At 41.1% G+C, this 26,483-nt stretch overlaps 1 long non-coding RNA gene and 1 other non-coding gene across 2 annotated transcripts in view; both read right to left on the bottom strand.

Annotated features, from left to right (window-relative positions):
• The window catches only part of LOC129625427 (uncharacterized), a 324,047-nt gene that overhangs the window by 162,124 nt on the left and 135,440 nt on the right, over window positions 1-26,483 (bottom strand). The gene's annotated exons all lie outside the window — the stretch shown is intronic.
• LOC129626276 (small nucleolar RNA SNORA18) lies at window positions 24,070-24,200 on the bottom strand. The gene has a single exon (XR_008701889.1). It is a non-coding gene; the product is annotated as a small nucleolar RNA SNORA18 (small nucleolar RNA).

Genomic DNA, 26,483 nt, shown 5'->3' with positions numbered 1-26,483 from the left:
TATAATAAAGAGGAATAGAGCATCTTGAGTTTGAGGCTGAGAAGGTCATCGATTTGTCTTACCAGCTATAAAACTTATTTTAAAGTTTCTTTAGTCAAACCAACAGGAGCAGACAGATAGATCAATACAGTATCCAGAAAAAGATCCTACTTTTCACGGGAAATTGACATGTGACAAAAATGGTATTTAATTTAGAAGAGAAAGGATGGCTTGTTTGGTTCTTTCTCTACTAAATTAAAATGTAATAAGGTTTAGTAGACTTTGCAGGCATCATTGACTAACCATTGTGAGAAAGCAAATTTGGACCTCATCCCACACCACATACAAAAATAAGTAATAGATGAAATAAAGGTTTAGCTGTTTAAAATGTTAATAACAAAATGAAACAGAGTTCTTAAGCAACAAGAAATTGCCAAAACTATAAAGAAAAGGCAATTTTGACTGGAAAAGAAATTCAAGAAAAACATTTGAAACAATAAATGATTCTATGATGTCAAAAGACAAGTAAGAGAATGTAAAAATTATTTGCAAATTCCATGAGAGATTGAGAGTTAAATTCTATAATACATAAACGGATAAGAAAAGAGCATAGAAATCAGTACAAAAAGGAACACAGTATCTGATTTAAACCTCAAAATATAATCCACAAAAGAGAGTCCAAATGGTTAATTAATAAATGAAAATGATGCTCAACTTCACCAACAGTCTAGAAAATGCAAATTCAATGTTCATGAGATGCCATATTTTATCTATCAGGCTGGCACTAATTACAAAGAACACTAATCCTCAGTGCTGGCTAGGCAAAAAGAAAATTTCTCTCACACATTACTGGTGAAAACATGAGTACTAAGTTTAAGAAAGTAATCCATAACATCTAGTAAAATAATTGTGCATGCATGCTCGGTCATGTCCAACACTTTGTGACCCCATGGACTGTAGCCCACCAGGTTCCTCTGTCTATGGGATTATCCGAGAAAGAATACTGGAGTGGGTTGCCTTTTCCTCCTCCAGGGGATCTTCCTGACCCAGGGATTGAACCTGAATCTCCTGGATTGGCAGGTGGATTCTTTACCACTTGAGACATGTGGGAAACACCCCAAAATAATTGTTACATGTAGCATTATTTGTAGTAACCTTTCCCCACAAAGAAACCTCCAAAATAACCTGAATATCAAATGCCGATGGCTAAACAAATTATGGAACATCATATTGTTAAAAATATGTAAAATATGAAGTATTACATAGTTATTAAGAAGAATGAGTTAGGTCTGCCTTTGGGGTTGTTACAATTACTTTTCCCATTTCACAGATGTGGAAACAGATGGTAATCAACTTGCCCCAGGTCACAGAGCTAAACATTGCTGGACCTGGGTTACAGATCCATGAAGAGCATTTCAAAATGGAGGCCACAGTCAAAGTTATTAAGGGTTGCCAAGAGTCTGGAAGGATAAATACTGAAAAAGGACACTGAACTCGGTAATTAAGAGGCCACCTTATCCTAGATAGGGTCTGAGTTCAAAGGCTTTAGGAGAAGAGCACATCAAAGAGTCATGTATGGATGTGAGAGTTGGGCCATAAAGAAGACTGAGTGCCAAAGAACTGATGCTTTTGAACTGAGGTGCTGGAGAAGTCCCTTGAGAGGTGCTTGAGAGTCCCTTGGACAGCAAGGAGATCAAACCAGTCAATCTTAAAGGAAATCAACCCAAATATTCATTGGAAGGAGTGATGATGAAGCTGAAGTTCCAGTACTTTGGCCACCTGATGGGAAGAGCTGTTTCATTGGAAAAGACCCTGATGCTGGGAAAGATTGAGGGCAAGAGAACAAAAGGAGAAGGCAACAGAGGATGAGATGGTTGGATGGAATCTCTGACTCAATGGACATTGAGTTTGAGCAAACTCTGGGAGAGAGTGAAGGACAGGGAAGCCTGGCATGCTGCAGTTCATGGGGTCTCAAAGAATCGGACCTGACCTAGTGACTGAACAACAGCAACACCAAAGAGTAAACAATGACTATTTTTCAAGCAATGCAACAGCCAGTAGCAGGAGACAGGAAGATGGTTTTAATGACTTGCCTCTGCTTGAAACTCTACCAAGGCTCCTTAACTTTCTTAGAACAAAATGACATCCTTATGTTTGGCTGCTGCTGCTAAGTCGCTTTGGTCGTGTCTGACTCTGTGCGACCCCATAGATGGCAGCCCACCAGGCTCCCCCGTCCTTGGGATTCTCCAGGCAAGAACACTGGAGTGGGTTGCCATTTCCTTCTCCAATGCATGAAAGTGAAAAGTGAAAGTGAAGTCGCTCAGTCATGTCTAACTCTTTGTGACCCCATGGACTGCAGCCCACCAGGCTCCTCCGTCCATGGGATTTTCCAGGCAAGAGTACTGGAGTGGGGTGCCATTGCCTTCTCCGTATGTTTGCCTACAAGGTTCTATCTGATCTGGGCTCCATCTACCATTTTGGTAATATCATTTGCCAGTCTCCTCCTATGCACCTTGGCTCAAGCGGTAAAGAGTTCACTGCAATGCAGTGAGGAGAGAGAGAGAGACAGAGGAGACTCGGATTCAGTCCCAGGGTTGGGAAGATCTCCTGAAGGAGGAAATGGCAACCCACACCAGTATTCTTGTCTGGAAAAACCCATGGACTGAGGATCCTGGTGGGCTACAGTCCCTGGGGTTGTGAAGAGTCAGACACGACTGAACACGCACACTACTCATCTCCTCCCGACCAACTGTGCTCCGGTATCATCTGCCTGCTTTCTGTCCCCTGCATAGACAGCTCCTGCCTGGGGAGTGTTAGACTCCACTGTGCCCTTGACCTGGAACCCTACTGCCCCTGTATGTGCATCTCTTTATTTATCTAGGTTTCTATCAAGTCTCCTGCTCAGAGGTCTTCCCTGATCAACTTACCCTAAATAGCATTCCTTCCACCCCTGTCATCTTCAGCCACTCTTTTTTCTTTAGTTTTTTTCCCAGCCCTCATCACCACAACCATATATTTACTTGTTTAGCGTTTGCCTTCCAACACCAAACATGAGCTCCATGAGAAGAGGGACTTTGTTTTTGTTTCTTATGGTACCTCCAGCAACTGGAACAGTTGTTGTTACATGATAGGAGCTCAATAAAGCTTTGTTAAAGGAATTAAGAAATGAAGTTGGAAGGAACTGTACTTCTTCCCACGAAGCTCATACTTTAATTGTGTGTAAATAATGTGCACACACACACATACACAATATTCACACAAGTTCATGGAGGGCAAAAACAGCACACAAGCCTCATAACATAGACAGTGCACTGAGGTCAACCAGAAAACACTTTGCACAAGTGAAGAGCTTCACGTGAGATTTTGAGGAAAAGGACAGGAGCTTGGATTTATAAGAAGAGAAGTATAAGTGAGGGATGAGTAATGTTTAATCTGAAGACAGAAGGAGAAGGAAGATTGAAAGAGAAAGTCATGTGGAAGTCACCAATTCTCTGGAGGGCTCAAAATAACATCTTTTTTGACCTTAATAAAATCCATAGATTTTATTCAGATCTGCACACTTGTACTCATTTGTGGGTCTGGCTGTATTAAGTTCTATATGATTTTATCACACAAGTGTCCACCACCACACTCAAGAAACTGAGCGGCTCTATTACTACAAGTCTCCTTATGTGACCTTTTACTAACAGAGGCGACCTCCTCCATCCTCATCAGCCTGGTTATAGCTTACATGATAAATTTGTTCTAAATGGATCTACTCTTTCAGAGATACAGACTTTGTTGTTCAGAAAACAGTGTTCAGAGTAACACATCAGTTAAAAGTTTATACTAAAATGCTCATCAAATTGGAAGCTTTTCAGGCCAGTTGTGTACAAGGAGACTTTGAATCAAAACAAAGTGTTATCTAATTTAGAAAGGAATGAACCAGGGTATTCAATACTCCCCACATATTCTCCTTGGAGAAGGAAATGGCAACCCACTCCACTGTTGTTGCCTGGAAAATCCCATGGACAGAGGAGCCTGGCAGGCTACAGTTCATGTGGTCAAAAAGAGTTAGACACACCTGAGTGACTGAGCACCCCCCTCTATCCTCCTCTACCACATTCTGTTATTTTGGGAAGGACAAATCAGATATTTTTCAGAGTTAGCATCCCTAGAGGAAAGAACAGCTTATTATGTAAGCATCAATAAATGTGTTGCAGCATGTGGGAACTTTTGTTGTGGCAAGTGAGATCTAGTTCCCTGACCAGGGATTGAACCCAGGCCCCCTGCATTGGGAGTGCAGAGTCTTAACCACTGGATCACCAGGGGAGTCCTGCAACTAATACCTCGAGCAGCCAAATAAAATTAATAAATAAGAATAAATATTAAAAAATAAATAAATGTGTTGATAATACATTTGCTTCTTGAAATGTTCATGATTATTTGAGGACATGTCCATAACATGTAGCAAATTTGAGGGACTGTCTACAGTAACAGCAGGGTATTTGCAAGAACACTGGGCTTGGAGTCCAAAGACCCCAGTTCTGTCACTTATTAGCTGTGTGGCTTTTGGCAGTTCCCTTAGCCTCTCAGAAACCTCTCAGTTTCTTTCCATAAAATGAGATGAAGACTCATTATGTTGTTACAAAGATTCCATCCCTTAATGGATGTGGAAATGCTTGGTAAATTGTTCTGCAAATACAGACAGCCCATTTCTTTTGTGCTGGAGTTAATTAGGGGACTCTTAGGTCAGTAGGCACTGATGCTCTTTCAGATCTACGCTTACTTTTCTCTCTTCAGTACATTACTAGTCTTCACTAAAGCATTTTGATTTTATTTTTGGTGTCTCCACTGGCCACTATTACAAATAATCAGATAGGAGGAAAAGGGAGACATGTTCTCAGATCCCTCTTTACAGAAGCAAGGGGCGAGACAACTGATAGGAGGAAAGTAGTCAACAGCAGAGGAAACGTCATGGCTTTGGAAAGTATTATTAAGGAATCGTTTTTTTCTAATTGCAGAATATAATCCTTCAAAGGCTTGGGTGGTGGAGTTCCAGGATAACCTAGAAAAAGAGTGGTTGGTTTTCAATGGTACAGATGAACCTGTCAGCAGGGCAGGAAGAGAAATGCAGACACAGAGAACAGACGTGTGAACATAGCAGGAAGGAGAGGGTGGGATGAACTGAGCGAGTAACACTGACATAGACACACCCGCTGTTGTTGTTCTGTAGTTGCTAGTCAGTCCTGAGTGGTGTCCGGCTCTTTTGCGACCCCATAGACTGTAGCCCACCAGGTTCCTCTGTCCGGAAGATTTCCTAGGCAAGAATCCTGGAGTGGGTTGTTATTTCCTTTTTCAGGGGATCTTCCCCACCGTATGTAAAATAGCTAGCTAGTGGGAACCTGCTGTAAAGCACAGAGAGCTCAGTTTGGTGCTCTGTGATAACCTAGAAAACAAAGATCATGGCATCCGGTCCCATCACTTCATGGAAAATAGATGGAGAAACAGTGGAAACAGTGTCAGACTTTATTTTTCTGGGCTCCAAAACCACTGCAGATGGTGACTGCAGCCATGAAATTAAAAGACGCTTACTCCTTGGAAGGAAAGTTATGACCAACCTAGATAGCATATTCAAAAGCAGAGACATTACTTTGCTAACAAAAGTTCGTCTAGTCAAGGCTATGGTTTTTCCTGTGGTCATGTATGGATGTGAGAGTTGGACTGTGAAGAAGGCTGAGCGCTGAAGAATTGATGCTTTTGAACTGTGGTGTTGGAGAAGACTCTTGAGACTCCCTTGGACTGCAAGGAGATCCAGCCAGTCCATTCTGAAGGAGGTCAGCCCTGGGATTTCTTTGGAGGGAATGATGCTAAAGCTGAAACTCCAGTACTTTGGCCACCTCATGGGAAGAGTTGACTCGTTGGAAAAGACTCTGATGCTGGGAGGGATTGGGGGCAGGAGGAGAAGGGGACGACAGAGGATGAGATGGCTGGATGGCATTACTGACTCGATGGACGTGAGTCTCAGTGAACTCCGGGAGTTGGTGATGGACAGGGAGGCCTGGTGTGCTGAGATTCATGGGGTCGCAAAGAGTCGGACACGACTGAGCGACTGATCTGATCTGATCTGATCTGATAACCTAGAGGGGCAGGATTGGGGTGGGCTGGGAGGGAGGCACAAGAGGAAGGAGATATATGCATGATATGCATGGATGTATATATCTGATTCATTTGGTTGTTCAGCAGAAATTAACACAACATTGTAAAGCAGTTATACTCCAACAATATATATATTAAAAATAAAATTTTAAACTAAAAAAAAAAAAAAAGAAACAGTGGTTGGTTACCATTTTTCACCAGTGTTTAAACTTGCTTTAGTAAGTTCCCTCCATGGAAACATACCTCCAATTTTATAAGGCACAGTGATGGGTATAAAGTATGCTTTATGAATATGCTCTGGGCTCAGCATTGCTGGAATAGAGATCTTCTACATTAAGGGGCAGTCATGCATCTGTTACAGTTCTGGCCTGTGTCCCAACTTTCAGGGGCTCCCCTTTCATAAAGTCCACTTTCTTGGAAAGCCAGCAATGGAAGGTCGAGTCCTCTCAAACCTTGAACCTCTCTGACTTCTTCTTCTGCCGCATCTCTCTGACTCTAACTGGAGAAAGTTCTCTGCTTTAAAAGCTTCATTCAATCAGATTGGGCCCACTCAGATAATCCAGGATAATATCCCTATTTTAAGGTCTGTAACCTTAATTATATCTGTAAAGCATGTAATGTGACATATTCAAGTTCCAGGGATCAGAGCATGGAGGTCTTTGGAGTCCATTCTGTTCACCTCACTGCTCATAGCCCTTAAAATGACCACCATAAACCTCTTGCATCTGTGTATTTCATCACTCAATCCAAGTTAACATGAAATTTTACAAACTCTATCTTTCTTCATGCAGATTTCATGCCTGTGTTATTAGATTAAGAGACATTTCACTGCCAATCTGTTGGGGCTGCTATAAACATAAATAATACAGACTGGGTGGATAAACAACAGATGTTTATGTCTCACATTCCCAGAGGCTGGGAAATCCAAGATCAAGGTGCTGGCACACTTAGTGTCTAGTAAGAGGTCATGTCCTTGTTTATAGACAACTACCTGTTTGCTATGTCCTTACACGGCCAAAAGGTCAAAGGTGTCCCCTGGAACCTCTGTTATAAGGAAACTAATCCCATTCATGAGGGCACCACGCTTGTCGTATCACCTCCCAAAGGCCCCAGTTGCTAACACCATCACAGTGGGGATTAGGTTTCAACAGATGAATTTTAAGGGGACACAAACTTCCAGACTATAGTCCCTACCAAAATTCTTGAAGAGTCATATTCCTTGTATAAAACAGAATAATGAGTTTTTCTCCCCTCCAAAAAAAAAAAAGATACAAAAGAACATTTTTAAAAATGTAATGTTTCTTGGCTTCAGTTATGCCCATAGCAAGTTGAAAGCAAGCCCTGAAGATAGTTATGGTCTGCATGGTTAGCATTATAAAAATTCCCATATTGTTGCTATAGAAGTAGTATATTTAAATAGTTTGTTAAAGCTGGATGCTTAAATTGCTTATAAATAAAGGAACAGAGGAAATACTTAGACTAATAATTCTTAACTCCAAAATTCTTTGTTTACCCTATCTATTTTTAAACATGGTTGGTCCTGTATATAGATATTTCACTACCATGTGTAATATTAATGTCCTTAAATGAACACTTTTTACAGATGGCAAGGGAATCATGTCAGCTTTGATGGAGGTTATATACTGGAAATCACACTAAAAAGAATATGGAAAAGTGAAACGGAATAGTTTCCAAGTAGGCTGGAAGCAAAGAAGAATATTAAATTATCACCCAGGAAACCAGAGCTAGAAAATTTTTAAGATCTCACCATTAAGATCAGTTAGAGTTTAGTGTCAAGATAAAAAATACATATATATATGTATATACATATATATATGCATATACCTAAGCTGTATGAAGGAGCAGAAAGTCAGAAAGAGCAGAGCAAGAGGCCAGAAAATCCCTGCCCTGGGCTGTGAGGTCAGGCTACAGCCGCTCTCCACACTGAAGAGGAAGCTTAGGAGGTCAGTGATGGGAGAGGCAGAGATTCTAACCCTCCCCCCTCTTATACTTAGACAAGTGACATTCAGCTGCGTGGTTGCAAATGCCATTAGGCAAATGAGCAAATGGCAGTGAGCGAATACGCCTTTGAAAGTCTACATGATATTCTAATTCAGAAGTGAAAGTCTTAGATGTCTGTGACCCTGAGTAATTGTTTTTGTACTAGCTGCCAAAAAAATCACAGTGAAGTCATTTTAGACACTTCAGTCTAAACACAGGGAAGCTTTTATGAGGCTAATAAACCCATCTCTACTATGTTGTAAATTCATATATTTCAAAATTCTTCTGAAAGTATATAACCTTTTTTGAAGTACACACTGTGCATGTTTTTTGGAATGAAAGCGTTGCAACATGCCATGGCCGGAAGGACTAAAGTTGAGGTTAAAAGTGAAGTATTGAAAAACAGCTGCTTCTATGGAAGAACCCCACACGTCACTACAGCTACAGCCTGACTACTGCAGGCTGTGGTTCTGCCTTGGGAACCAGAGAGAGAATGGCTCAAGGCATGCGGTTAGTGGAAGGTTGTGGCATTGTTCTTCCAAATATGACTCTAAATATATTTGTATTTCACCTCAGGTTAGAAAACCAATCAATGAACCAACAATGACAATTCCATCCAAATTTACTTGTATCATGACACAGACAGTTTAGTGCATATTGTTGGAAAGCTGTAGGGTGCAGAAGCTATCAGTCATGGGCAATATACCAAAGGGCAGAAAGATCCAGAAAACACTAAACAATAGAGCTGGAATGAATTTTAGAGATCCTCTAATCCAAAGGTTCTCAATTCATGGGCTTTGGGCTGCTATCATAACAAAGGAACAGTAAGTTTATAGATGTCACAAGCCTCATATATAGCACACAAACATACACACAAACACACTCACACCCAGCTGCTACATTTTAAACAGTAATATATTTAAATCAGTTGTGTTCCCTTTTCCTTTCCAAGATAGCATGTTTTGTCCAACTCTTTGTGACCCTATGGACTGTAGCCTGCCAGGCTCCTCTGTCCATGGGATTCTCTGGGCAAGAATACTGGAGTGGGTTGCCCTCCTCCAGGGGATCTTCCTGACCCAGAGATTAAACCCACATCTCTTATCTTTCCTGGGCTTCCCTGATAGCTCAGTTGGTAAAGAATCTGCCTGCAATGTGGGAGACCCCGGTTCGATTCCTGGGTCAGGAGGATCCCCTGGAGAAGGGATAGGCTACCCACTCCAGTATCCATGGGCTTTCCTTGCAACTCAGTTGGTAAAGAATCTGCTGGCAATGCGGGAGACCTGGGTTCAGTCCCTGGGTTGGGAAGATCCCCTGGAGAAGGGAAAGGCAACCCACTCCAGTATTTTGGTCTGGAGAATTCCATGAACTGGATAGTCCATGGGGTCGCAAAGAGTCGGACACGACTGAGTGGCTTTTTCACCTTTTTCTTATCTTTCCTGCATTGGCAGGCGGTTTATTTAACACTAGCGCCACCTGGGAAGCCCTTCCAAGATACTTGTGTCAAGTTCTCTGTACAACACTGGCTCACAATAAATTTTAATTTCTCCCTGGGTTTTATTTTCTAAAGCCCTGAGTTCCTTGGAGGAATTAAGAGTGGAGAAGAGAGGTGCAAGTTTAAGTCAAAGGAAGGAAGGTTTTCCATCCTGTAAAAGATACGAAAATCTTTTGAGATTGCCCAGGAGACAGGAAGGAACAATAGAATCAGTGGGGTAGGGAATTCTCTAGTTTCCTAGGACATCTAGTACATCTGGGAAGATATACCATCCAACAACCAGAACTTTTAGACTCAGCAAAGATTATCACATGCAGAAAACAAACAAAAGGAGGCAACTGTAAAAGAAGCAAGTGGTTTCAGACAATGAGTATTTCAGGGCTAATCAGCGTGAGTTGAAGATTGGAGGGATGTTAGGGTGGAAGGGGGAGCCCCAGTAATGACTCTGTGTGTGTGTGCTCAGTTGTGTCTAAGTCTATGTGATCCCATGGACTGCCAGGGCTCCTCTGTCCATGGGATTTTTCAGGCAAGAATACTGGGGTGGGTTGCCATTTCCTCCTCCAGGAGATCTTCCTGACCTAGGGATTGGACCTGCATTTCCTGTGTATCTTCTACATTGCAGGCAAAACCTTTCCCTGATGAGCCATGAATGAAATTAGTTAAATTACTAGACTGACAAAATCATCTTTGTGATATTCAAAGTCAGATTAAGTAGTGTTTTTAAAGTGACATTTTGTATATACCAGAACTTACTGTATAGTACTACTGTGCTATAAACATATACACAAGACTACTCTGAAAATGTACACAGATGTTTTGAGAAAGAAAACTAAGTTTGATTAAAATAAGTTCTAAGTGGGACTTCCTTGGTGGTCCCGTGGTTAAGACTCTGCATTGCCAATGCAGGGGGCAAGGGTGTGATTCCTGGTTTGATCTCTGTGCAACACTATGGACTATAGTCTCCAGGGCTCCTCTGTCCATGGGATTCTCCAGGCAAGAATACTAGGGTGGGTTACCATTTCCTCCTCCAGAGGATCTTCCCAACCCAGGGATTGAACCCATGTCTCCTATGTCGCCTGCATTGGCAGATGGGTTCTTTACCACTAGTGCTACCTAGTCCTCTGACCAGGGATCAAACTCGTGCCCCTTGCAGTGGAAACGCAGAGTCCCAACCACTGGACTATCAGGGAAGTCCCAGGCCGTAGAACTACTGATTCCATCACTTTTACCTGCACCCAGCACTCTCCAGGTGATTCTGATGCATACAGAGACTTGGGGACCTCTATATCCTTCAAGACACAGGCATGAACAAATCTATAAAGTAATTTAATTACAGCTGAAGATCATTATTATCAATGACAGAGCTTTGCTTCTAGCAAATTCTTTCTTTAATGGAGCTTTGCTTCTAGCAAATTCTTTCTTTAATGGACCTTTGATTCTCGCTCCATTCTATCTCTGGCCTCCTATTCAGTCCTGTTCTTTTCACTCTAATAAATAACTGATCAACTCTACTGGACAACATATGCTCACTAGAGGTGTTAGGGGAAGCACACTGACTGAAACCGCCCAACATGGCCAGGCACCATAGTAACCATTTGCGTGAGCTGTTTTATGACAGGAGATCCTGTCATAAGGAATATGGAACTAATAACCCACCACCAACCGGAAGAGTTCGGGAAAGGTCTAAAGGAGACACTGCGTGTCCGTCCACTTCCCAGAATCCCTCTCGCTAGCATCCATCTTGGCTGAGCGATGCGTGCGCCACCAGGAAAGACTCTGAATTAGAATGATTGGCCAAAGACCACCCGGAAACTAATCCCATCACCATAAAACCCAGGACTGCGAGCCACATGGCAGAGCAGTTCTCCTGGGTTCCCTTACCCTACTGCTCTCCACGCGGGTGCCCTTTCCCAATAAAATCTCTTGCTTTGTCAGCACATGTGTCTCCTCAGACAATTCATTTCCGAGTGTTAGACAAGAGCCCAGTTTTGGGCCCTGGAGGGGGGTCCTCCTTCCTGCAACAGAGGCAACAGAGGAAACTCTTGTAGTCTGAGAAATGGAGTTTACTGACCCATGCAGTCCATCATAAGTTAACAAAGTGTGGGGACTTTCTCCTTCTGAGATCATAATTTATCAGTTGAAAGCACTGCAAAATCTTATGCGAATTTCTTTCAAAAACATTCACTGAAGGACTACTACATTAGATGTGCTCTGTCAGAAACAAGGCCTATGAAGGTTATCTTATTCTTTGTACCTTTCTCCCTTCGTGAAGATCACAGCTTAGTGGTGAAGAGGCAAATTATCCTACCCCTATTTACACTTCTGCATCTGGCTTTTCACCTACTGTGATCCTGTCAGCTGGCATTCTTTGAAATTCATATTAAAATAGCATTGGGAAGAAACGAGAGAATTGAGGACACCATTACTCTTTTCTTTGCTATTTGCAGAGACTTAAAGAAATAAAGTAAGGAGTTGGGAGCACTTCAAATGAAATTACCTTAGCCTCTAATGGGCAGCCTCGGTCTGTGCTAGGGTTAATTTTGTCTAGAGGACATTAACCATGGGGCAAACTCTTCTGTTTCTTATAAAAGCTGCTGGATGATCCAGGAAGCTAGGACAATGAGGCACCTGTGGGTTGTTCTTTTTAATTAAAAACTCTTTAATGGGATGGACTTTCAGGCATTTACTTGTGGTAAATGCTAGAATTTGGTCCACCTCATTTTGCAAAATTCAATTTGTAAATCGTGTTTAAAAATAGCCTCCTGGTTTGAGCACACAATAAAAAAATCCACAGCAGAACCTGAAGGATGGACTTACAGGCTATTCAGATTAGAAAGCAAGTAAGATTGCAAAGTGTCTGTTGTATGGATGGATGTTTGTAAGTGCCTGGAAACTGGCAGAGAGCTCCTGAGAAAACAGAGAAGGTCATCCAGAGACTGTCATATTGGGAGACCTTGGGCCATTACGCCTGAGAAAGGGTTTGAACAGAAACCCTACAGAATAAGAGTTGAGTTAGCCACAGAGCTGGAAGGATAAAAAAAATCCAGTGAGAGCAATTGTTAAGCAGTTAGTGAAGTGTGAAGCTCTGCTGTATGGAGAATGCTATCCTTATATGAACTTTCAGAACGCGTCTTAGGAAGGATCAGTGGAGTAACAGTCTGTCACTTGGGAGCAACTGCCTCACTTCCCATTATTTCAACACAGATCTAGGATATTGGCCCTGTGGAGAAGGTGAGTAAAGAATGTTTCAGAGTAACTAACTTCTATTAAAGCTCCCTATATGGCAGAAAGTTAAGAAGAACTAAACAGCCTCTTGATGAAAGTGAAAGAGGAGAGTGAAAAAGTTGGCTTAAAGCTCAACATTCAGAAAACTAAGATTATGGCATCTGGTCCCATCACTTCATGGCAAATAGATAGGGTAACAATTGAAACAGTGAGAGACTTTATTTTTGGCGGGGGGGCTCCAAAATCACTGTAGATGGTAACTACAGTCTTGAAATTAAAAGACACTTGCTCCTTGGAAGGAAAGTTATGACCAACCTAGCAAAAGCAAAGTGAAGTCGCTCAGTCATGTCCGACTCTTTGCAACCCCGTGGACTGTAGCCTACCAGGCTCCTCAATCCACAGAATTCTCCAGGCAAGAATACTGGAGTGGGTTGCCATTTCCTTCTCCAGGGGATCTTCCCAACCCAGGGATTGAACCTGGGTCTCCCGCATTACAGGCAGACGTTTCACTGTCTGAACCACCAGGACCAACCTAGACAGCATATTAAAAAGCAGAGACATTACTTTGCCAACAAAGGTCTGTCTAGTCAAGGCTATGGTTTTTCGAGTAGTCATGTATGGGTATGAGAGTTGGACTATAAAGAAAGCTGAGTGCCGAAGAATTGATGCTTTTGAACTGTAGTGTTGGAGAAGACTCTTGAGAGTCCCTTGGACTGCAAGGTGATCCAACCAGTACATCCTAAAGGAGATCAGTCCTGAGTGTTCATTGGAAGGACTGATGTTGAAACTGAAACTCCAATACTTTGGCCACCTGATGCGAAGAGCTGACTCATTTGAAAAGACTCATTTGAAAGATTGAAGGCAGGAGGAGAAGGGGACAACAAAGGATGAGCTGGTTAGATGGCATCACCGACTCAATGGACATGAGTTTGGATAAACTCTGGGAGTTGGTGGTAGACAGGGAGGCCTGGTGTGCTGTGGTCCATGGGGTGCTGCGTGTCCGCAAAGAGGCAGACACAACTGAGTGACTGAACTGATACATCAGAATTTGGATGGATGGTGACTGCATGTGTAAATGATATCTAGAAAAGACAGCTCCATGCAAGCTTCCAGCTTAATTTCAATTAGCTGGAATTTCAAATTCCAGCTTAATTTCATGAGTTCCTATTTCTCAATTGAAGATTTGTATATTAATATTTCAAGCCGTCCCTGGGCAAAATGTCATAATTTATAGCCCAAAATCAACTCGTTTATTCATTTGTTCTAACAACACTCATGGCAAGATATTTGAGGAACTGTATCAACGATAACATTGAGCTTTCTGTTGTCCTTTTATTTAGGCATTTGTCCCATACATTTTTTTTCTGGGGGGGTGGTGGGCACACACACAGTGGCATATGGATTCCTAGTTCCCTGACCAGGGATTGAACCTGGACCCCCCTGCAATGGAAGCCTGGAGTCTCAACCACTGGATCTCAAAGGAAGCTCCCATTTGTCCCATACATACTTTTAAGTACCTTCCACATTCTGGAACTGTACCAAGTTCTAGGGATAAAAATATAGACCCAATTTATCTACTCCTCAACCTAACCATTGAAAGGGTGACATTACATTAATAACTAAAAGGAATGTGTAATTACAAGCTGATATGCATTATATTAATTAGGATGAGCTAAATTACACAGTGGTCACAAATAATCTCAGCTTCTCAAAGCTTGCAACAAATACAAAGGTGTATTTCTTATTCACAAAAACATCTACTTTATAACTATGCAATTCTATGGGGCAGATGAAAACTGTCCTCCAGATGGAAATTCAATATACATATTGCATATCTTTGCATATCTTTCAAATTTCTCATAAGGGAAATTCAACAAAAATTTAGCAGCATTTGTGAAGTGTTCTTGTCTGGAGAATCCCAGAGACAGAGGAGCTTAGCAGGCTACAGTCCATAGGGTGGCAAAGAGTTGGATCAACTGAAGCGACTTAGCATGCACGTACACGTGAAGGGTTCTTGTACAACTAACTTGAAGAAAGCATTGCCGTGCATTTTTCCAACCATTAGCTACACTGCTATCCAGTGTGGCTTGATGAAACCTGTAGACACCATTTTGATCACAAGAACAGATACTTTCCATTAGGGTAACTCACTGGCTACCTAAGGTTACAAGCTTGATGGTTCAGAATAATAAATTAGATTTAAAGGTTCAAAATTAATATATATGGGAGGTAAAAGCAAGAGAAAATGAAGATGAATTGTATATGTAGAGTTAGCAGCCCAGTCATACTGTATGCAAATAACCACAACACTCGGGATTAAAAAAGGATCTGTCTAAAATAATCCAGCCCCTTATTATGTGAGAGAGAAATTCTAACTGCAACTGAGCAAACAGTATGGGACTCCAAAGAGAATTCACTCACCCTGTATCTTTATAAAATCAGACCAAACAGTGACCTTCTCATTAAAGATAAGCAAACAAGAAAAAGACAAAACCAATGGAAAAAACTCTGCAACCAAAAAGGAGGGAAATGTCATAGTTAAGATGAGAGGAACCTCCTACTTAAGAAAAGGTCTACTGCAAGGGTCACAAGACTGTCAGCAATGTAGCTTCCTGCTTCCCAGATGTAAGAAGCCTGAGAAACAAGAAAAGAAAGCAGTAAGACAGCAGGAAATCAATAAGATTCTTTAGGCAGAGGAAGAGAAGAAAAGGGAACTACTTAAAATAAGAAGTTATTACAAGAAAACTATAAATGTACTGGCAGATTTTAAAATCTGCCTGCAAAATTATTTTTCCAGTTAATTAAAAATACAAAAAATCAAAATAAATTTGAGATTATTTTCCAGAAGACAGAGGAAGAGGATGGAAATAAACATAATGATAAACAGCGTGACAAATATGAAACAGAAAAAAAAATCCCTGTGTATGTATAATTGATAGTGCTAAGACACAATAAGAGCAAATAATAGATTACTGAGACAATAATCAAACTCATAATAGAGTAGAACATTTTTATGAGTTTAAGACAGTCTTGAGTTAACAATATATCAAATAATTAATGAGAAAAAAACTCTTACAAAATCAATGAAAAAAAAAAACTCAAACACTGAAAAAAAAGAAACAAAATCAAGAAAACAAGTTATCAATAAACATTTAAATCTATTCTCTTCCTAGCAATGAAAGAAAATAATATCTTAAAAGTAATTTTTCATTTGCTTAATTGATTTGAACATTCTGAACTCATTTGTCCCAACTCTAGGAAATTTGTAGCAAAATATGTATTCCCATTTGAATGCAGAGTTTCAAAGAATAGCAAGGAGAGATAAGAAAGCCTTCCTCAGCCATCATTGCAAAGAAATAGAGGAAAACAACAGAATGGGAAAGACTAGAGATCTCTTCAAGAAAATTAGAGATACCAAGGGAACATTTCATGCAAAGATGGGCTCGATAAAGGACAGAAATGGTATGGACCTAACACAAGCAGAAGATATTAAGAACAGGTGGCAAGAATACACAGAAGAACTGTACAAAAAAGATCTTCACGACCCAGGTAATCACGATGGTGTGATCAGTCATACCTAGAGCCAGACATCCTGGAATGTGAAGTCAAGTGGGCCTTAGAAAGCATCACTACGAACAAAGCTAGTGGAGGTTATGGAATTCCAGTTGAGCTATTCCAAATCCTGAAAGATGATGCTGTGAAAGTGCTGCACTCAATATGCCAGCACATTTGGAAAGCTCAGCAGTGGCCACAGGACTGGAAAAGGTCAGTTTTCATTCCAATCCCAAAGAAAGGCAACGCCAAATAATGCTCAAACTACTGCAAAACTGCACTCATCCCACACACTAGTAAAGTAAGGCTCAAAATTCTCCAAGCCAGGCTTCAGCAATACGAGAACCGTGAACTTCCTGATGTTCAAGCTGGTTTTAGAAAAGGCAGAGGAACCAGAGATCAAATTGCCAACATCTGCTGGATTATTGAAAAAGCAAGAAGAGTTCCAGAAAAACATCTATTTCTGCTTTATTGACTATGCCAAAGCCTTTGACTGTGTGGATCACAATAAACTGTGGAAAATTCTTCAAGAGATGGGAATACCAGACCACCTGATCTGCCTCTTAAGAAACCTATATGCAGGTCAGGAAGCAACAGTTAGAACTGGACATGGAACAACAGACTGGTTCCAAATAGGAAAAGGAGTATGTCAAGGCTGGATATTGTCACCCTGCTTATTTAACTTATATGCAGAGTACATCATGAGAAACATGGGGCTGGAAGAAGCACAGGCTGGAATCAAGATTGCCAGGAGATATATCAATAACCTCAGATATGCAGATGACACCACCTTTATGGCAGAAAGTGAAGAGGAGATAAAAAGCCTCTTGATGAAAGTGAAAGAGGAGAGTGAAAAAGTTGGCTTAAAGCTCAACATTCAGAAAACAAAGATCATGGCATCTGGCTCCATCACTTCATGGGAAATAGATGGGGAAACAGTGGAAACAGTGTCAGACTTTATTTTTCTGGGCTCCAAAATCACTGCAGATGGTGACTGCAGCCATGAAATTAAAAGAAGCTTACTCCTTGGAAGGAAAGTTATGACCAAGCTAGATAGCATATTCAAAAGCAGAGACATTACTTTGCCAACAAAGGTCCTTCTAGTCAAGGCTATGGTTTTTCCATTGGTCATGTATGGATGTGAGAGTTGGACTGTGAAGAAAGCTGAGTGCCAAAGAATTGATGCTTTTGAACTGTGGTGTTGGAGAAGACTCTTGAGAGTCCCTTGGACTGCAAGGAGATCCAACCAGTCCATCCTAAAGGCGATCAGTCCTGGGTGTTCATTGGAAGGACTGATGCTAAAGCTGAAACTCCAATACTTTGGCCGCCTCAGGCGAAAAGTTGACTCATTGGAAAAGACCCTGATGCTGGGAGGGATTGGAGGCAGGAGGAGAAGGGGACGACAGAGGATGAGATGTCTGGATGGCATCACCGACTCGATGGACGTGAGTTTGTGTGAACTCCGGGAGTTGGTGATGGACAGGGAGGCCTGGTGTGCTGCGATTCATAGGGTCACAAAGAGTCGGACATGACTGAGCGACTGAACTGAACTAAACTGATGTATTCTCATACATCAGTGATGAAAAATCATTCTGAGCTTATTGAAAGGTAACCTGATGTTGTATTTTAAAAGTCTTAAAGCTTTGGGTACTGTAACTACACTGCTAGGAATTTAGCTTAAGAAACACAGAGAAAAACACACGAAGATATATGTATAAGGAACGATATTCACCATAGTCATATTTAATAGTAAAAGAGGAAACAATGTCCTTATGTCCAACTGTTATTAAACAAATTACAGTGTGTCCTAGTTGCAGACATGGAGAAGCCTGGCATTCAGGTCCATCCAAGTCTGGGTTTGCCAAGCATATGTAGCAAGAAGACAACAGAACAAGATGGCTCAGTCTGCTGGCAGCATTTGGTAGAAGGAAGGGTTCATGGAGTCTAAGCTGGGGGAAGAGGAAGTCAGGAAGAGTTGCCTGATAATCAGGGAGCAAATCTAGAAGATAACAGCCTATGAGACAAAGCAGCTGAAGAATCAGTGTACCGAAAATAATTGAGTGAGATTGCTGGAAAGGGAGATGTGTCATTTCAAAGGCAAAACTCTTCTGAGTGAAAACCAGAGATTGAATGGCCCTGGGAGTGCTTGGCTTGAGCAGTGAAAGACGATCTTGGAGGTCAAAGGACCATGTCTTTACTGACATTGAGCTTGGCCAGGAGGAAGGCAGGGCAGTGGGTGGAAAGAAGGTCTGTGAACCAAGCGCCAAAATCTTTTATGAGGGGGGCCTATTAGTCTGCTAGGGCTTCCATAATGAAGTACCATACACTGGGTGGCTTAAAAAAGAGCAATTTGTTTTCTCATGGTTCTGGAGCCTAGAAGTTCAAGATCAAGGTGTTGGCAGGGCAGGTGGCTGGTTACTCCATGTCTTCACAAGATCTTCCCTCGTATGTCTGTGTCTTAATTTCCTTTTCTTATAGGGACAGCAATTATACTGGACGAAGGCCCATCTGAATGACCTCATTTGACCTTAGTCACCTCTTTAAAGACCTCATCTCCAAAGGGAGCTCTCTTACACTGTTGGTGGGAATGTGAATTGGTATAATCATTATGGAGAACTGTATGGAGGTTCCTTAAAATACTAAAGATAGAACTACCATATGATCCAGCAATCTCACTCCTGGGCATATATCCTGAGAAAACTATAATCTAAAGGATATATGCACCCCAAATCATTGCAGCACTGTCTACAATAGCCAAGACATAGAAGCAACCTAAATAAATGTCCATCAACAAAGGAATGGATGCAGAAGATGTGGTACAGATATACAGTGGAATATTACTCAGCCATGGAAAAACCAAATAATGCCATTTGCAGCAATATGGATAGAACTGGAGAGTATCATACTAAGTGAAGTCAAGTCAGACAGAGAAAGATAAATATCATTTGATATTGGTTATGTGAGGAATTTTAAAAAATGGTACAAATGAGCTTATCTACAAAACAGAAATAGAATCACAGATATAGAAAACAAACTTATGGTTACCGGGGAAGAGGGAGGGAAGCATAAATGGGGAGATTGGGATTGCAATATACACATTACTATATATAAAATAGATAATTAATAAGGACCTACCATAGAGCACAGGAAACTCTACTCAATACTCAGTAATGACCTATATGGGAAAAGAATCTAAAAAAGAATGGGTATATGTATATGTGGGGCTTCCCTGTTAGCTCAGCTGGTAAAGAATCTGCCTGCAATGCAGGAGACCCCAGTTTGATTCCTGGGTGGGGAAGAGCCCCTGGAGAAGGGATAAGCTACCTGCTCCAGTATTCTTAGGCTTCCCTGATGGCTCAGACAGTAAAGAATCCTCCTGCAGTGCTGGAGCCCTGGGTTTGATTGCTGGGTTTGGAAGATTCCCTGGGGAAAGGCATAGTAACCCACTCCAGTATTCTTGTCTGGAGAATCCCCATGAACAGAGAAGCCTGGCAAGCTACAGTGCATGAGGTCAAAAAGAGTCAGACACAACTGAGTGACTAAGCACAGCACAGCACAGCACATATGTGTATGTAAAACCAATTCACTCTGTTATACAGCAGAAACTAACGCAACATTGTAAATCAAATATACTCCAATAGAATTTAGAAGACAAAGACCTTATTCCCAATAAAGTCACATTCTAAGGTCCTAGGGGGATAAGACTTCAACATATGAATGTGGATAGGGAGACACAATTCAGCCCATAACAGGGATTGCCCAGGAGGTTGTTAAGTGACAAAAGCTAGAAGGAACACAGGGGAATATATCATTAGATGAACATAATAAGAGAGAAATGACTTTTAGTGGCAGTGTGTTTTAATATGACACCAACTTCAGCAACCCAGCCATACATGGAGGAAGAAAAAAAAAAAACCTCTCCATTTGAGAAAGTGATCACAAATATCACATCCTTAACAGTGAGGCAGGTAAGGCCAGAAAACAAAAGGAACATTTAGTAAAGAAGGTAAAGATTTAGCAGAAAAAACACTCAGTTAAAATTGTATAACAGATTCACACTTTATCACACTCCCCCATCTCTAAACACATGCGAATGTGACCAAATACAAAAAGAACAAACAAAAGCAACATAGCCAGGCTTTTAAAGAAGTAAGTATCACCCTAGACCAGGAACAGAGCAGAAACATCCATGGCTAAAGCACAGTCCTGCTGGGCGCTAATGCAGATGCCAGCAGGAGGTGGGTTGCTCATCATCTCTGGGAATAAAAACACCCCAAGGACTAGGGATGGTCCCTCCTTTCTCAGAGTAGCTAAAATAAAATCACTTTGCTTCTATGAAGTTTACCAGTGAGCTCCACTACACTAAATCCAGAAGTGAGCTTTCAACCCTCATATTCTTTTTTCCTGTTAACATCCATTTGTCTTACCACTCTCTTCTTTTCCCTTAATTCTCTTTGCAACTCTTTTAACTCTTTCCTCTTGAAATGCTTTGTTCACTTAGCTTCACAAACTCCATCCTTATTCTCATATTTCAATGGCCTTTTTCTCATCTTCTTTACTGGCTCCTCTTCACCTCTCCCCGTTCCAAACATGGCCATTACCAAGACCATGACCCTTGGCCCTATTAATTCTCTTCTCTGCTCACACTCTCTCCCTTCATGACTTCATTCATCTCATGGCCTATTGATCATATATACGACTCCCAGATTAGATGTCTGTCCCAAACCCCAAAGTATATTCCCAACTTCCCATTCACATCTCCACTTGGATATCTTATAGGCATTCTATTATTTCTAAAAAAATTTTTTTATGTGTACCATTTTTAAAGTTTTTATTGAATTTGTTACAAGATTGTTTGCTTTACAAACACTGTTTTGAGTTTTTGCTGTGAGGCATGTAGGATCCCAGCTCCCCGATCAGAAATCAAACCCTCACTCCTGCACTGGAAGGTGAAATTTTAAATAAAACCAGTGGGCCACCAGAGAAGCCCCTTTGGCAGGCATTCTAATAAATGCTTCCAAAACTGGACTCTTGCTCTCCGCCCCTTCCTGCCACCCATCTCCCATCCCACATGGGTCAAGTCTGTTCTTCCAAATTCTTTTAAAAAAATATTCATTTGGCTGTGTGGGTCTTAGCTGTGGCACGCAGCATCTTTCCACGTAAGGCACAGACTCTTTAGCTGCAGCCTGTGGGCTTAGTTGAGCCGCGCAGCACGTGGGATCTTAGTCCCCCAACCAGGGACGGAACCCGAGTCCCCTGCATTGCAAGGCAGATTCTTAAGCACAGGATCATCAGGGAAGTCCCCTGCTCTTCCCACATTCTTCACCATTCTTCATTCATCTTACTGAACAGCAACCCAATCCTTCCAACTGACTACCACACAAATACTGGAGTGGTTCTTCATTGCTGTCTATCTCATTACACATCTAATCCATTTAATGGAATCTTCAAAATACTTATAACCTCCATCACTTTCGCCCAGATTATTCATTCCACTCACTCCAGCCACACTGTCCCCCTTCCTGTGCCCCAAGTAAGCACAGTAGGGTTCTTCTGCCTCAGGACCTTTGCACTTCTTTCCTCTGTTTAGACTTCTCCTCTCCTTAGTTCAGGTCTTTACTTGAATATCACTTTCCCAGCAGTCCTTCCCTGATCATTTTATATACGATGACCAGGATGACGACTATGCCACAGACCTAGAAAGTAATCGGTCCAAACTTGACGAGAAAAGCAAAGGGCCCCTAGAGAATATCTTCAACTGTAACAAACTGGGCTGTTAAGGAGCTGATGACCCTATCAGGTGAAAGCAGGCAATTGTTTTTATGCCAATCTTTAAAGCTGCAGCTGAGAACTAAAGCAACACTGATAATGTACAAGTCACACTCCAGCTAACTGAGGTGGATGTTTAGCGACAGCAGTGAGCGGAGTTGAAGGTTGGGGATTCCCACATGGAATATTGGCCAAATATATTGAGAATTCACTAAGTACCAGGACCTTGTGTGTGCTTAGTCGCTCTCACCGTGTCCAGTTCTTTGCGACCTCATGAACTGTAACCCAGCAGGCTCCTCTGTCCATGGGGATTCTCCAGGCAAGAATACAGGGGTGGGTTGCCATGCCCTTCTCCAGGGCATCTTCCCAACCCAGGGATTGAATCCACATCTCCTGCATCTCCTTTCCTGCATTGCAGACGGATTCTTTACCCATTGAGCCACCTGGGAAGCCCTTCCGAAACAGTTTAAAAGGATTATGTCATTTAATTCTTGTAACAGCCTTATAAAGTAGGTATTATAGTTATCCCCATTTTATAGATGTACTGAGGAGTCTAGATACAGTGCCTAAGGTGATGTGTTAAGGAAAAGATTTACATTATTATTTAGAGTTACAAAAGCAATTAATAAATGGATCATTAATAATAAGAGTAAAGTCTTTGGAAATAGCACAAGCATGCCAAAGTCCTTATCTTTCATGGCAGGGAATGAATATATATTGCTCAAACAGTCTAGTATACAATGATAATTCAAGAGGGGGAAGCGTCAGCACATTGCCTGGGATGATTACAGAGGTAACCACAAGAAGAACTAAAAAAGAAAATTGGACACTGAGAATCTGGTTAGGGGAGGAGATATTTATTTTCTATATGATCATCTCCAATTCAAATTTTACTATCAATACCCATATTCCATTTGTAATAAAAATTCAAGACTTCCCTGGTGGTCCGGGGGTTAAGAATCTGCTTTCCAATGCAGGGGACGCAGGCTTGATCCCTGGCTGGGGAACCAAGATCCCACATATGGGGCAACTAAGCCTGCACGCCACAGTGAAAACCCACAACAGCCCGTAATAACAATAAATTATAATAAAAATCCCTTAAGAGCACAAGTGAGAATTTGGAAAAGCAGCTGGGCACACAGCTGGCAACAGTGGTGGCGTGCAGAAATCAAGAGCGTCCCCAGCTGTTTGGAGGGAAGCAGCCAGTTATCCAAGAATCAGCAGAGAAGACAAGTTCTGGAAGTAGGGAGCAACCAGCTCAGGGCTCTACAGACTGGAGTCTCCTGCCCATCCCATCCCACTCCCCCACTGAGACCCTGTGCCATACTCAATACCTCTGAGCACTTGAGGAGCTGTCCAGCCTTCACATGAAATCTGCAGGGGATTTTTTTTCTGCACAAAGAGTTTTGTTTTTTGTTTGTTTTTTTTTTTTAAATGTGTAACACAGGTGTGATTTAAGTCAATACATTTTTAAGGGATTTCACATGACCTCATTCTTTCCACTGCCAATCACCTCAGTTCCTACAAAGTCATAATATTCAAGATACGTACGACAGCCCTTTCCAAAAGACATTTTGCACAATCCATAGCTGCCATGTCAGTCAGTCAGTCAGTCCACATTTCTTTTAGATGGGCTTCTTTGCTCTCCAATGGAATACAGACACACTTTGACATTCCCCATCTGTAATCTTTGGGATTCAATTTCCTCAAGTAATTTACTTTAGGACCATGTTTAGGGTCTGCAGACAGAACTGCCTTGTTCTGAATCTGACACCCTCTAAAAATGTATTAAGTGTAAATCATATTCACCCCTAAGCTATCACATCCTATAACAGTACAGATTGTTGGGGTATGTCAATATCTAAGATTTAAAAAAAAAAAGTTTGTTAGGTTTTTCATAGTTTTATTGGCAACTTTGTCTTGTAGTTCTTTCCCACAGATCGAACAAGCAGTTCTATGAGTAAAGGAAACCACATACTTACTCTATGAGGTATTTCCAACGATGTAGATTTATTGGAAAAGTCCCATCGGGATAGACCTCAACTAGATCTGCAGTTTTCATGTCTGGTACTTCCTCTGTCATTAAGCATTCATACATATATTTGTAACTACATACATGTATTTAGGGATATTACTCGTTCCTGCAGGGTAAATCTGCATGTCACGCCCATCAGAAGACTGGGGACTTTTGCTGAGTAGGTCAGGCAGAGCAACAGTTCTAGAAAGCGAAACCCTGGACCCTTTATTACAAAGACAGACAAGCACACAACTTCTGCAACTGAATTTTTCTCAGTCAGCTCTGGACAAGGCCATCTTCTGTTAAGATTGCATCATTTTGATTACACACAATTTTAAACTGCCAAGTGATTCTCATATAGGACTATCATCTGAGACTTGATTGTCAACAATGTATTCATGTCCCAGAAAGGGCTTCACAGGTGGAACATTTTACCCCCTAACAAATCTGAGTGCAGAGAACTCTCCTTTTTTAATGGAGCAAAGAGAAATAAATGCTTTTCTGTGAAGACTCATAAATTGATAATTTACCTTAAAACTGAAGAAGGAAGATTTTACAGAAGACAGCAACTACTGAATCATTCTGTTGTTAAATCAATTACTGCATCTGATTAGTTTTCCAGTAATCCTTGGAGTAGAGAAAATGTTGTTGGCAAAATAGTAAAAACCTGGCAGCTCAGAAATTTAAACATTAGCAGCCATTCAGAAACAAACAGAGGCAACTTAGTACAATGCAGAAGAAGCCTTTGATCTAATTACTTCCGCTAGTAAAGCCTACAATTTTTCTTCCCACTGATTTATTTAGTTTCACAGCATGAGCTCAATTAATTTCTTTTTACTCAGAGGTCATGTAAATTCATATCTTCACTATAAATATTTTGAAATGTCTAATAACTATGCAAAACTTGGTTAACTCTTTGGTACCTGAAGTTACCACATGTACAAAAAGATTACAAATACTTGGTACAGAAAAGGCACTCATTATTTAAATAGCACAATACAATTAAATCATACCAAATGACTATAAGGATTAGTCATAGCTTAGAAAGTGAGACCATATTTAGACCACGCAATAAATAAACATAAAACCACTAGATTAAATGTCAAACTAAGCATAAAATTGTAAATGTGCCAATAATTAAAGTTTTGAATAAACAAGAGCAAATATTTAATAACTGAATATTACTGAAACTTCAGATCACTGTGAAGAAATTTTGTTTCTGCAATTTTCCCCTTTTGTCTTAATATATTTCAGCTATATGTCCTCACCAAAGTGGCCTCTTTTTTCACCTGTAGAGATGATCCCTACAAACAGGACAGACAGAAATGACAATGTACTTTCCCCTTCAGGTGCTGCAAATAATCAGATGGCTATGTGTAAACCATGACTCAAGCCCCAGGTAATTATCTAGGTACTGGGGGGAAAAGATGATCAAGGACTATACTTAGCAGATCACAGCACTTGTTTTCATAATTCAATTGAATTCATCCTAATCTTCTAAATTCTGTTTTATAAAATGAGAACCATCTTAGAGCCACTATATCTGAAAACAGCCCTTGAAACAGAGGCTCTGACATTCCATTTTATCTGCGATGCCTGCCAAATTGAGTGATGCTACATTTTCTAACCCCTTTATCAGGCATTCCTTAGCAAAAGTACTTGGGAGGAAAGATTTTGGTTTCACACTGTGAGAAATGTGTTAGGTTGGCCAAATAGTTCGTTCGGGTTTATCCATAACACCTTAACGAACTTTGTGGCCAACCCAATAGAAGGATCAAAGAAAGAAAGCAGCATTTTTCTTCCTGCTAATTCTGGGGCATTTTATTTCTTTTCAACCTGTTTTATGGTTAACTATTCATCAAGGTCTCAACAGACACTGTGGGATGTGTGTGTAAAATAAGAAGGTAAAGGAAACCACCAATTTATACAAAATCATATTCCAAAAGTAGCCTGGCACGGTTGTTACACACTCAGTTTCTAATAGCTACACATATCTGGATTCAAATCCCAACTCTGTCACTCACAAGCTCCATGATCTGTAAAGCAATGGAATGATACCACATCTCTGAGAGGGCTAGGGAGAGACACAGACAAGTAGTAGTAAAAAGAAAGTGTAAAGCTCAGGGCATTGGAGGCCTGGTGCCTACTAAGTCATCAATAAATAGCTGGGAGTGCATGCTAAGTCGCTCCAGGTATGTCTGACTCTTTACAATCCCATGGACTGTAGCCTGCCAGGCTCCTCTGTCCAAAGGATTCTCCAAGCAAGAATACTGGAGTTGGTTGCCATTTCCTTCTCCAGGGGATCTTCCC

Source organism: Bubalus kerabau, chromosome 13 (genome assembly GCF_029407905.1).
Source record: "Bubalus kerabau isolate K-KA32 ecotype Philippines breed swamp buffalo chromosome 13, PCC_UOA_SB_1v2, whole genome shotgun sequence".
Taxonomy (NCBI): Eukaryota; Metazoa; Chordata; class Mammalia; order Artiodactyla; family Bovidae; genus Bubalus; species Bubalus kerabau.
This window is presented reverse-complemented; position numbering and strand designations above follow the sequence as displayed.